Raw genomic sequence first — 12376 nt, 5'->3', positions numbered from 1 at the left:
GGTACAAAGCAGAGTAGGTAAAATTGTGCACATGCCCATGTCACTCTGTGATCAGGATATAATAAATATTACTATTAAGTTCATGTCTTCCCATGAAACTAGGTTTTGGAATAGAAAGACAACTAGACGTCTTTTAACACATATTTAAAGGTTTAAGCATATGCAGAACATTTAGATATAATGCTCCTTAAATTGAACAGTGCAAATAAATATTAGCTGTTTGACCTTTTTAACTGACAAACATTTTTCCCAATTTAAAAATACACAGACACATTCCATTTTCCCAGCTGAGTCCTTCACAAAATGCGAGTTTTAAAGGTAGTATAGTTTTTAATGGTTCAGTAACGATATACAACACCATGAAAACAGGGGTTTATGATGGCCTTTAGCTACAGCAGTGTGAATGGCGCCTCTACAATTTTATTTGGTTAAAAAAAAAAAATACTTGCTCAAGTGATGTAATAGACCTTTCCATCAAATTTCCTTTCCTGTTTTTCAGAACTGCACATGTATTGTTTTTTATATGCCAATGAGTTTATTGGTGTTAAAATGCTGCCAAAAGCCGTCTTTGATGAATGGCAGTAAATTCAAATGTCTTGAATTATACTGCACATTTTTTTTTTTTTTTTTTTTGGAGAGAAGGCAAAACATACATATTTATCATAATTCATGCTATCTATTTGACCTTGCAAGTATGAGCCAAAAAATCATAATAGCCAAAAAGCAACAGTTCCAGCTAGTTATTCTTTTTACTTCTGATTCTGCTAATCATAACACAGAGAGCTCTCACCACAAAATAAAGTAAGAATAGTACATTTATGCTTATTAATCTAAGAAGCATGAATGGAAACATAAAAATTAAATTACTTTGATTCAAATCCCCTTTCAAAAGAAAACATTCTGATGAAAAAAAAAAAAAAGCCATTTGCACAGTGAAAGTTTTGTAAGGGTTTGGGTAAAACAGATGTAACAGCCACTAGAGAAGCCTGATTTCAGAGCATATCTGATGCTGCTTGGAAAAGAAAGAAAGAGTATTATCTTCAGTTCAGGGTGTTGAAAATGCATTTGATATTTGGAGCAAGGGGTTAATTTGAAGGCTGTGGCACATCCCTTAGTTCATTGCTCTCCCTTGCTTTTTGGCCATGGCACGGTATGGTCTATAAGATGCTCTGAGCCCCATTTTTAAACCATTAATTTTCAACTGAATGCTACCTCCATTATTTTACTTATCTTAGCCTTCTATTATTTAGTGAAAATTAGAGAAACTACTTTGATATACAAAAAATATGAATACTGCAACATTTTCCATACAAATGGCTCAACTCCAGTGGATACAGGTAATTTTCAGACCAAATTTTTGTGCCATTTCTTTGCAACAGCATGAAATTATCTCCCCTTTTTCATCTCACCTCTGTAAATAGCTAAGTAATAATGAGATCCTCTTAAAACATCTAACTCACAGGAAGATAGGTACATTTCTGAGAAAGAAAAGGATTTAAAACCACCTGTAATCTGAACACTTTTTCTAGACGCATCATCACTACAGCAGCCATACATGTGGCCAGTTCAATTTTTCAGTGTATCAGAAATGTTTTATCATTAGACATTTAAGGAATATTAATCAATAATATAGCATCAGATTTAATATGCTATTGATTGCCTCTGCCTTAAATACAGAGGAGTGTAAATTTGATTAGGGATTCTGTTTCAAAATGACCATGATGACTTCTGTATATACAGACCGAGAGTTGATTTAATAAGTTTTTAAAATAAGTATTCTATAATAAAGCATGTTTGCCACATACTGTCCAAAGACAAAAAACACCAACAATATGGACCGTCATAATATAAGGTCTTGTCCTTACACTTCTTGGAATCCCCTGGTTATTAACTGATAAAGTAAGCATAGTGCATATTTTTTAGCTGTCTTTCCTTTATATATTTGTATATACTTGTATCAATATTCACTACAGTCATTTGCAATCTGTATCCCTCCAACTTTGGCTGTTTTCTATCTCATATAGCAACTGAACCTGTACCAAGGTCATTAAGCAGCAAATGTGTGAAATAGCCTTTAGCATACTTTCAGCAAAATCTTCTAATTGTTTTTGTCTCAGTAGGTAGGTACAAAATAGTTTCCTTAAAAGAGAAACAGAGAAATACAGAAACTTGTCTTTTTTCTTTAATGACTTTTATTGATAGTTTTGTTTTGCTTTTACTTTGGGCCTGAATCCCACAGACTTTCATATCTATGTAGGCATTTTAAATCAGTAATTTATGTCATAGGTTGAATCACATAATAATGGTATTTATAGTTTATCATATTCACATAGCTTTCTGGGTGTGTACCTCGGAGGCAAAAGAAGCAAATTTTTATTAACACATGTTTATACATAATTGACCATTTGGGAAGTAGGAAGAAGAAATGGCTGTGATTTACATAGTTTAAGAAATGTCTTAGAGCACCTCACCCAGTCTGGAGCTCCCACTGTGACAGATGAGCAAATGCCCATGGGAGATGACAGCATGGTATTTATGGTATTTCCTTCTGAGACAATTAAGTAACATATGCCAAGACCATAGGGATTATCTCTGAGCTACACAGTATGTAACTCTATCTGAGGAGAAATATAATATTTTATAAATTTGACAAACCATAAGAAAGAAAAAATTGATTCAACCATTTTAATAATGCAGTAACTTTTCTCTGACTTAATCAGACATTTCTCAATTTTTTTGCAATAAAACAGTGATAAGCTAACATCCCACATACTACTTCAGAGATAATGTGTGGGGCTGGAGAAGGTCTCACACTCACACACAAAGCACAGGCTGCTACACTGTGATGAAACTACATGACAAACGCTTAACCTAGAATAGCACTGATTTTACACCTAGAGTAAAGAATATAGCAAACTCAAAAATCCTACACTTTTCTTCACTGGAAGTCAATACCCAAAACAGGAGCTAGTATTATTTTGCTTAGAAAATCTTCACCAATTTTGACCTTGTGCAACTATTTACTCTTTTCCAAAGTGGATGTAAAACACAACATTACTGTTCTATGAACAATTTATTTTATCAATACATACAACGTAACGATTTATTTATGAATATACTTATATCCTTAGGTGTACAAGAACTCTATAAACTATGCCAACATTCTGCATTTGCACGGCCAATAGGATCCAGGTTACAGTGCTACAGTATCTATACATATTTGCAGCAGCATTACCAGTCCAAGAATTAATTATTTGTGTTCTTGTGTTAATTTTCATGTTTACTTTTTAGAGCACTGGATTTTCTTGCCCTCCGGTAGAGAGAACTAATTCAGAGGAATGCTTAATGCATGCATCATTCTGCAGAAATTTTGTTCATCACAAAGCAGGAGAAAAATACATTTGTTCTACATATTCAAATGTTTTTAGATATTAGGTGAATGAGTACAAGTGAAATCAGATACACATTATAAAATTTAAAATGTCACATGGACCATTTCAGAAACTTTCACAAGTAAATCTGAAATTTCTCACACACAAATAAAAGAGAGAATGGACGAAGACAGAGACTTCCAATTTACCGAAAGATCAGGTTTCACATAATATCTTCAGAAATGTCAAAAACGAAGACGAGATCTACCATCTGATCTATTTGTCTGATAGATGTAAACTCTTTAATTTTCTATATCATATTCTGTATGTTTAAATTATAAATTCCAAATATTTCAGAAATTTGCAGCAGTCATCATTTTTACCACTGTACGTCCTCTGGCTGTTCTTCTGCAGCCCTTACCATAACAGCATCTTAACTGGTGGATCTAAGACCATTGCATTTTTGTCCACAAATTATAATTAAGTCATTTGTTATGTATCATATGTTCAAAGAGTTGATAATTTCTAAACTATTGCAGCTGAAAGAAAACACACCTCTAATGGAGTGTTTTGTGCTGTTTTCCACTACATTTTTTTGATGAACTTCTTTTTTTTTTTTTTTTACTTTATACTTATTTCATCAAACTTCTATTAACATGAAAATATGTATCATGATTTTAACTTCAGAAGTTATCTAATGGATAGTGAGAAACAAAACCAAATCCCAGAAGACATATTGATTAATTCATCCAATTATTGTAAAACTTGAGTCAAGAATATAACAAAGGTGTTAATTACAAAATAGCAAAGATGTCAAGTCTACATTTTATTTCAACAGTCTTGGGTATAGCTTCTGTTTCATACTACAGATATAGTGTGATAAGAAAGTAATGCTCCAGAGAGGACATTACTGAAAGTTATGGATGGGCCAGTTTGGCAACTAATAGATCCTTAATGGCTTTCTGAACTAGCCTATAATCTCTGGTAATACCATCTCTAGAGGGTCTTCATGATGTATTATGTAATAATTGTAGTGCTTCTAAATATAGCTTGTATTACACTGATTACTGCACCATTAAATTATTTTTTTTTGTGTGTGTGTGAGATTATAACAGATTTTTTTTTTAGTTTCTTCTGTCAATAGAGAACTTTTACAGTTATTTTCCCTTATTCTGGCATTAACTTTATTTCAAAATACTTTGAGTGTTGATTATTTTGAATAAAGGGTAATATCTTGGAAGGAAACCTTGTCTTTTTTATTCTTACTAATTTTCAAAAGTTGGTTTGTACACTTATGGTCTGATAGTGACAAACATTTGAAGGAGAATGAAAGCTCCTGTGGGACCTTTCATTTCTGTGCTGCTGGCCCTGTGATGTTAAACATCCTCACGTTTTTTCTTATCCATGCAAACATATCAGATGATTTTTATGAAAGTTGTGCTCTCAACACATAGGCATAATTGAACCCAGTAGAGAGTTTCCCTTTGATTCATACAGCAACTCAGTTAATAAAGTTTCACCCTTCTCTCCAAGATGATCTGCTCTGGCAGGGCCTGACACTTTTTTTCTGTGAGGCTGCAGAAGGGGCTCAGCACAGACCAAGCAGTTGGTAGAGGCATCCAGCCTCTAACAAAATAGTCCTAGGGCAGAACAATCCTCCCAGCCCCTGTTTGCCTCACTCCTCTCAGCCCAACACTCCTCAAAGCCCTCCAGACACACACTTCTCACCCAAGCACCAAATACGCAAATAAATGTAAGTGTGGATCAGGCCATGATCTGGCTGTATCATGTCACTATCCTGATTTGCAATGGTGAGGGTGCAGAAGACCTTCTACGCTCCCTTATTATTGTGGTTTATTTCACTGTAAATTAATATTTTATATTGTAATTATGAAATTCAGTAAAGCTATTTTGTACATTATAATGACATTGCAGTTTATGTCTGAACAATATTTCCAAAAGACATGAAACATGCTCTGTCCATAGCCACCCTCCCCTCACCAGTCAATTCAAAAAATTAAAGTGTATGTGAAAGTATTAATTATACTTTCCTTTTGAAGAATCATTCCTTTTCATGTGAAGAAACAGTCTGGCAACGTGGGTGGACAGGCATCAGTTCCCATAGATATTCATTTCAGTTGCAAACCTATTAAATAAAAGATAGACGATATATACTTAATATACAGAATATCTCATTTTATTGAAAAAGCACAATAGGCCTTTCTGTTCCCTTTTTCCCCCCAAGAACTCCTCTTTTGGCACTTTCTGAACTGCCACGCAATTACATGTTGCCTGCTAATGAATACTGAAATCACTAAAACTGTATCTGAGTGTGTAAAGACACCAAAAAGCAGTAAACACACATGAGCTCTGCCACTGCAGTCACCCAATGAAAAGAGGTTCAGATGCCAGAACATTTTGGTGTGACTCTTCTTGCAGTGTTTGTGAAGGCCCCTGAGATTAACCCCATCATACTAAGAGCTACTCCACAATATTACACATGAAATATCAGAGTACCACAGCCTCCTACACGCTCTGATTCTCCACTTAAATCAAAGATATGCTCACCCTGAGCAGTGGTGAAGTCAAAATATAGCATAAGGATTTATGCTTAAATGTAAAGTTTGATTTTTATTTTTTTTCCCTAAGAATGGGAAATACAAAGCAAACATTACAGTAGGAAAAGAATCACACATTGCTATTACAGTGGGGGGAGTTTAGGATGAGTGCAATTGCATCAATATTATCGTAATTAATGATTACATCATGCTTTAGAAGAGGAGTACAGAAAGGTTGGTATTAACATGCAAGACACAGCAGAGTGATATCAATACTCATTTTACTGTTCAGATTTTTTTTAAAAAGCTAATAGCTGTCAAAAATACCCATTATAGGCTAGTCTATAATTTGTAGAAGTCAAGTAATACATTTTTTCTGAAGGTATAATGGATGCTCCATGGAGCAATTATTTTAGAAAGACAACTTCATCTCAGCTGTCTCATGCCAGCAGAACTATTTAAGAGCCAGAAATGCATAATTCAACATGGAAGAGCTGTCAGATTTGAGAATACCTTTAAATTATAAAAACTTAGCACCACTAGTCAGTTATAATTATAATGGAAATGTAGTTTTCTGTCGTTTTATCATAGCAAACATCTCTTAAGAAGCAATTTCATGTGTTAAAATATTTTGGCAAAGTGACTTTTGATTCTAAAGGGATACAGATTATCTAGTTTTATACCTGAATATTTTTCTTACAAATTGAATATAACAGCTTACATCGTACAAGATGGTAAGAGCAAGAGTATTATTAAAATCCCATTGGAAATTGTTACTATGAAACAATGAGCAGCATAACTCACTAGGACAGGTCAAGTTATGCACAAAAATATTATTTTATTACAAAATATGACAAGACAGTTTTTCATCAGACAGTCAATTATTTTATACCGCGCACAGCCAAAATACAGAAGATGTTCTTTTGAGTTTGCCTTCTTTTAGCAACCAAAAAAAAAAAAAACCAAAAAAAAAAACAAATTAAGGATAGGCTTAGAGTCACTCAAATCGTTTTAGATCAATAAAGTATACTAAAAGTGCACCCAGAAAATTAAAATTAAGGTGATATTTTAATCCTTAATCTTTTTTTTTTTTTTTTTCTTTTTAATCTATGATATTGCAATGCTAGTTCTCATATTTTTGGACAGGACCTCATCAAAAAATAGCTTATGACTTAACTTAGAAACAAGCCTGTTGACTTATTGACTTATCATAAAGTTATATGGGATGTTCAACACATGCTTTTTGTCAGTCCCCTCCCAGGGCTTGACCTCATGCACACAGAATGGTCACTGGCCATACTCTGGGTACCAGCACTTAAGTCCTCTTTCCTTTCTCACCTCGATTCCTCAGACTAACAGTAGTCCCCAGTACCCTCCACCTCACAGAAGATCACAAAGTCTGGAATTGTTCGTTATATTCTTCTACTGATTCCACTATTAAATTCATGAAATTGTGCTTTTGAAACTGTTAATAAAGACCTCTGTGTGGCTGTTTTTCAGACTAATTAGCTTTTTGATGTTGTTGTTGCTGATGACGGTTACACTACTGAGATTTCTATTGGTTTTTCTGCTCAGCCCACACATGCAGTGAGCAGACGAGCATTTCTCCCTCATGGGTGATTAGTTGTGGTCAGTTGGTTTTATTTATATTTTTACCAACTAAATTCCCTGATACTGTACACGTTCATGTACATGTTTAATTTTAAATAACTTTATCATCTAAGGTGCTCATGGTTCATTTTAAGCAGTTTGCGACAAAAAAAAAAAAAAAATTGAATTTTGACATTAAATGTAACAATCTTGACAATGAGATTTCTATGCATTAGGCTGTTATAATTATTGTAGCCATATAGCCTCATCATCATAACGGAGGCAGGCAGGAATGACAGCCCTCCTTTTTTGTTATTTACTCCTTTTCTCCTCCCACAGTATCCGATGACATTACATTCAAGAGATGGAAAGTTATCTTATCATCATCTCCCTAAAGATACCAGCATATTAACAAATTGCTGAGAAACAGAACATTTGATTCAGAAAATATCAATTTCTTGTTTCTATGGGTGCAACATGATGTAGTATTGCATAACATAATACAAATTAAGGAATTAAATTGGTTTCATTTCATCTGATTTTCTGGCAGACTTTAATGTGTTAAGTATTTACTAAAAAGGCAATTGGAATGCATACAGCATACAGAATTATAATTTATTAACACATCTTCAGTAGTGGCACACATTATCTTGCACAGTCTCACCTGTAAATTTCTGGGTTAAATCAGGTTCTATCCCAATAGCATATTAAGTCTCAAGATAGACAGTAGTTTGTTCAACTAAAACATTTCCAGCATTCTACAAGATTTACCTTCATTCTGCATCCTTTTCATGTAATACACAGATGTAATTGCTTAAACAAAGCCTTAAAATTAATGCTATAAATACAAATTTGGGGGTTGCAGGACATCACACTGCAGACTTGTAATGAGTCAACAAAATTGTAAGTTTGCTACTCTATAGTACTCCACATGCAGGCAATTTACTAATAATGAATAATAAATATATTTTAATAGCTCCTCTGTTTGCTGTGCCACATATTTGATTTAAGTGTAACATGGGACTCCCTCCATCCTCCGAAGACACGGTCGCTAAAGGTTATCAAAGGGGCTGATGATGATGATCCATTGTTTCAGAGAAACTACACAGACTTTCTTACAATCAATGTTTTCATCTATTTTTTAAGTCCACACAGAAAGAGTAGTAATAATGCAGAGATGCAGTATCTAATAAATTTTCCACTGCATATCTACAGCTAGCTGTGCTGGGACTCCACACTTATGTGTCATACAACTCAGGGAAGGTTAATATTGCAGGATTTGGCACAGGGAAAGAAAAACACCTTTTTACTTCATAACAGCAGAAGCTTTCTAAAACTCAAATTGTGTGGAGATGGAATTGTTTTCCAAAGACAGTTTTGGAAATTGTCTTACTTAGGTAAAACAGTTTAAGTAAGATACTTAGGTCATACTAACTTCAATGGGATTTGAAGAGCCCTGCAAAAACACTATGGGACTGAAGCTGGGATTGCTGCATCAAGGCATGTAGAAACCAAATAGCCCATGCAGAGCTTGCCTACAACCATGCTGCACTGCAGTCCACCGGGAGATGAAGCTGTGAATCAGTGTACAAAATGAGATATTTTAGCATGTCTTCATTGTAAGAGATACTCTAAATATTTTTTTCTTCATTTCACTTGAGGGTAAACATAAAGATGGAGCAACTCAAGGACATACTACCTCCTGGCTTCCTTTGACACAAAGTATATTTACAATAGGGCCTGAAAGTTTTTAGTCCAGTTTCTCAGCCCAACACTCTTGAATTCGATTAATGGAGACATTCTAGCACTTACGTCAAGTTATGCTGCATATAAATGGGGATAAAAGGATTACCAGGTTATAAATCAATTGAGAGATTCAGGGATATAAATCTCAGGGACACTGGGCTTCAGCATTAATGGAAATGCAGAATTCCATTGGCTAATCACAATTTAGATTGCTACCAGATACATCACTGGATTTCACAGGGTGTTTTAATAAAAAAATCCCTAGCACTGGTGGGAGGGGGAGAAAGAAATAAAAATGCCTTTGAATGTGGCCCACAACAAACTGCTAACCCTGAGCTTATATAGTAAAGTATGCAGACAAGGCTGATTTCTTATACGGAAAATAAAGTGCATTTCACTGGTGGTGGGAATCATTGTTCTGTTTTTATACGGTTAATAATAAAAAAATAAAAAATAATTTTAAAAAATGAAGCCATTGTGCTTAATTTTGTCTCTTGGAAAATTAGGCTTATTTTAGGCACAAAGCTTAGTATTAAAGCTATATATGTAGAGAAAGGAAGAGCTTGTAGGACAAACTCATGACATGGCCAAGTTAAAAAACATTTTTAATCCAATAAGGAATTGCAGAAATATAGGTTTCATTATTAAACAGAAGGAAAAAGAGGGGAGAAAATATTCCTTTTGACAAAAAGTGCAAGATAGACACAAGATTTCAGTATGCAAAAGATATTATGGAATACTTGAGGTGTCCTACTTGTTTCTTGTTGAAAAGGAAAGAAGATTGCTACAGACAAATCAGTTTGAAAGGCAGAAATAAATCCTGAACTTGGTGCTGAGGAAAATAGAAAGAGAGAGTAACAGCTGGGAAGATATCTCCACTTCAGCACGACTGGAGAGAGGGGAAGAATTTCGTGGGAACATCAATACTCAACTTTCCTCAAGGGTATGATATCTTCTGGCTTTGTTTTACACAGTACATTTCTGATGAATACTACACAAAATAAAAGCCAAGGAGACACTATGGGAAAGGGAATGTTCAGCTGGATATGTAAAAATGAGAAGCACAGTTTATACCCAAAGGGTCCTCTGTGACTTTACAAATACAATATGTAATATTTAGAGCAAATCAAATACAAACAAGTTAAAAACAACAGAACTCATGAACTCATTAGTAAAGGGCTTTTGCAGAATATGATATATTTTAAACTTATCTAGTGCCTAATATTATCATGAAAATGACTTAATGTTTGTGTAAGCATTGTCCTATCTTCTAGATAAAAAGGGGGAAAAAATGTATTTTAAAGCTTTTTCTTTGCAAGAAAGATGTCATATTAGAAATCTCTTGACTGTTGTATTATGTACAAAACATACCCAACAGAGAGACTCTTGTACGTTCCTATAAATACTTGCTGAACATCAGGATATTCTATTGGAAGTAATGAGAATGCACTGAGAAGGCATGACCCTGAGCAACTTTAGTGGGGAGGGTGGCATGGAAGGTATTAAATCATGCTTTCTTTTGTCATTGCCAATTATATATCCAGGTTCCATGTCAATGATTAATATATCATCATAGCAATGTATTATAGTTACAATGTGTACTGCATAATCACAGTAACATCACTCTGATGTCGTATTAGACACTGGCAAAGAGCCATGTTACGAGTAAAAATTGGGGCTTACCAAGAAATGTCTACAACATTTATTAAAAAAAAAAAAAAAAAAAAAAAGATTAATTTTAAGCCAAACCAAAGAAACAACAAATTTGAAGGAGTGGAGGTCATTTCCAACTGTTACTTCATAGTGTATTTTGGCTCAAAGCCAAAGAGACAGAAGGGGAGACCCTGTAATAAAATATCATTTACTAAATTATTATTTTTTTTTATAGTCAGGCTGAAGATTTAAAAACACTTTGGCACTTTCTGACGAGGTTGGGGGCTTCCTGAAATTACCACTGTTTTCCTTTTGCTAGGCAGCCAAATGTATACACCATAGTGTGTTGCATTTTAAGTTAAATATTCAGTCATTATCTAACATATCTGCAATAACAGATACAGATTTCAAAATTCATTATTCAGTGTGTTTTTATGATACACAATGCTTTTGTTCTTAATTAGAAGGTTCTCAGAAAACTAAGAATGACAAGATCAGGGAACAGAGTTGTGCACTATATAGATTTGTTCTACTGCAAGGAGACCAACAAATGTGTAAATGATCAAATTTGGATTTCTGAGATCTGTTTCTTTATCAGTTAACAGCATAGTCTTCAAGTCACAGCTAAGTCACTTAATTACAGTATGCTTTCTCACTTTTCCCATTGATGCATTCCCAGGTTTGCAGAGTTGATGTCTGCCTTCATTCATTACTGTTCATAAGACAATTTGATGTGCTCAGATGGAAGGCATTACAGCAGGGCAAAGTATTATTATTTTGTAATGCGTTCTACACAGCAATGGCAAATTCAGGGTACTAGAAGTGTATTGAATTTTTTGTAGCCAGAAGGGATAGACAATTATATATATATATATATATATATATATATATATATATATTGCTTTCTTTTAGAGAAAAAAAATATTTTATATTTTTCTTCCATTCATCTTAAATTGGAGCTAACTGGATGCATAATTAAATAAACACATTATATTTATTAAGATGAATTTGCTACAAGAAGCAAATTTTTAATCAGAAATTTCTGTCCACCAAAACCCATAATAATGACACAGACAGCACATAAGGTATGTGCAACTGGGCTATAAGTGCTGTGTCCCATGAAGTTCAGCCACAGAGACGTGTCTTCCTGTGGCTTATGATAAATGTGGCAAGAAAAAGTATTCAGAGAGGTTAAGTTGATGTGAGTAAACTTCTTTTTTCCCAAATACAAAGAAATCATTACGAAAATTCAGCTCTATACTTAGCAAAAGCAGGTTTTAAAAATCAATCCACACAGCAGGACCCTGGCCAAGACCCCTGGAATGTAAAGCTTGAGTTTCTTCTCATTCATACCTCAGCAAATTCAGCTATGAACAGCACTAACCCGGCAGTCCGGAGCTTCTTTTCAGTAGAAAACTATTTTGGTTGAAAGCATGGGCAATATTTTCCAATGTTCCT

General features: G+C 34.2%; 1 long non-coding RNA gene across 7 annotated transcripts in view; it reads right to left on the bottom strand.

Moving 5' to 3' along the window:
* Positions 1-1430: 1430 nt before the first annotated feature.
* The window catches only part of LOC101798800 (uncharacterized), a 408273-nt gene continuing 397327 nt past the window's right edge, over positions 1431-12376 (bottom strand). For 2 of the 7 annotated variants that reach the window (XR_011810523.1, XR_011810520.1), the window contains one exon: positions 1432-5517. This is a non-coding gene — a long non-coding RNA (uncharacterized lncRNA). Of the gene's footprint in view, positions 5518-12376 lie in introns of all 7 variants that reach the window. The other 5 variants (XR_005267128.2, XR_011810521.1, XR_011810522.1 and 2 more) reach the window with 4 other exon arrangements.

This window comes from Anas platyrhynchos, chromosome 7 (assembly GCF_047663525.1).
Source record: "Anas platyrhynchos isolate ZD024472 breed Pekin duck chromosome 7, IASCAAS_PekinDuck_T2T, whole genome shotgun sequence".
In the NCBI taxonomy this organism is placed as follows: domain Eukaryota; kingdom Metazoa; phylum Chordata; class Aves; order Anseriformes; family Anatidae; genus Anas; species Anas platyrhynchos.
This window is presented reverse-complemented; position numbering and strand designations above follow the sequence as displayed.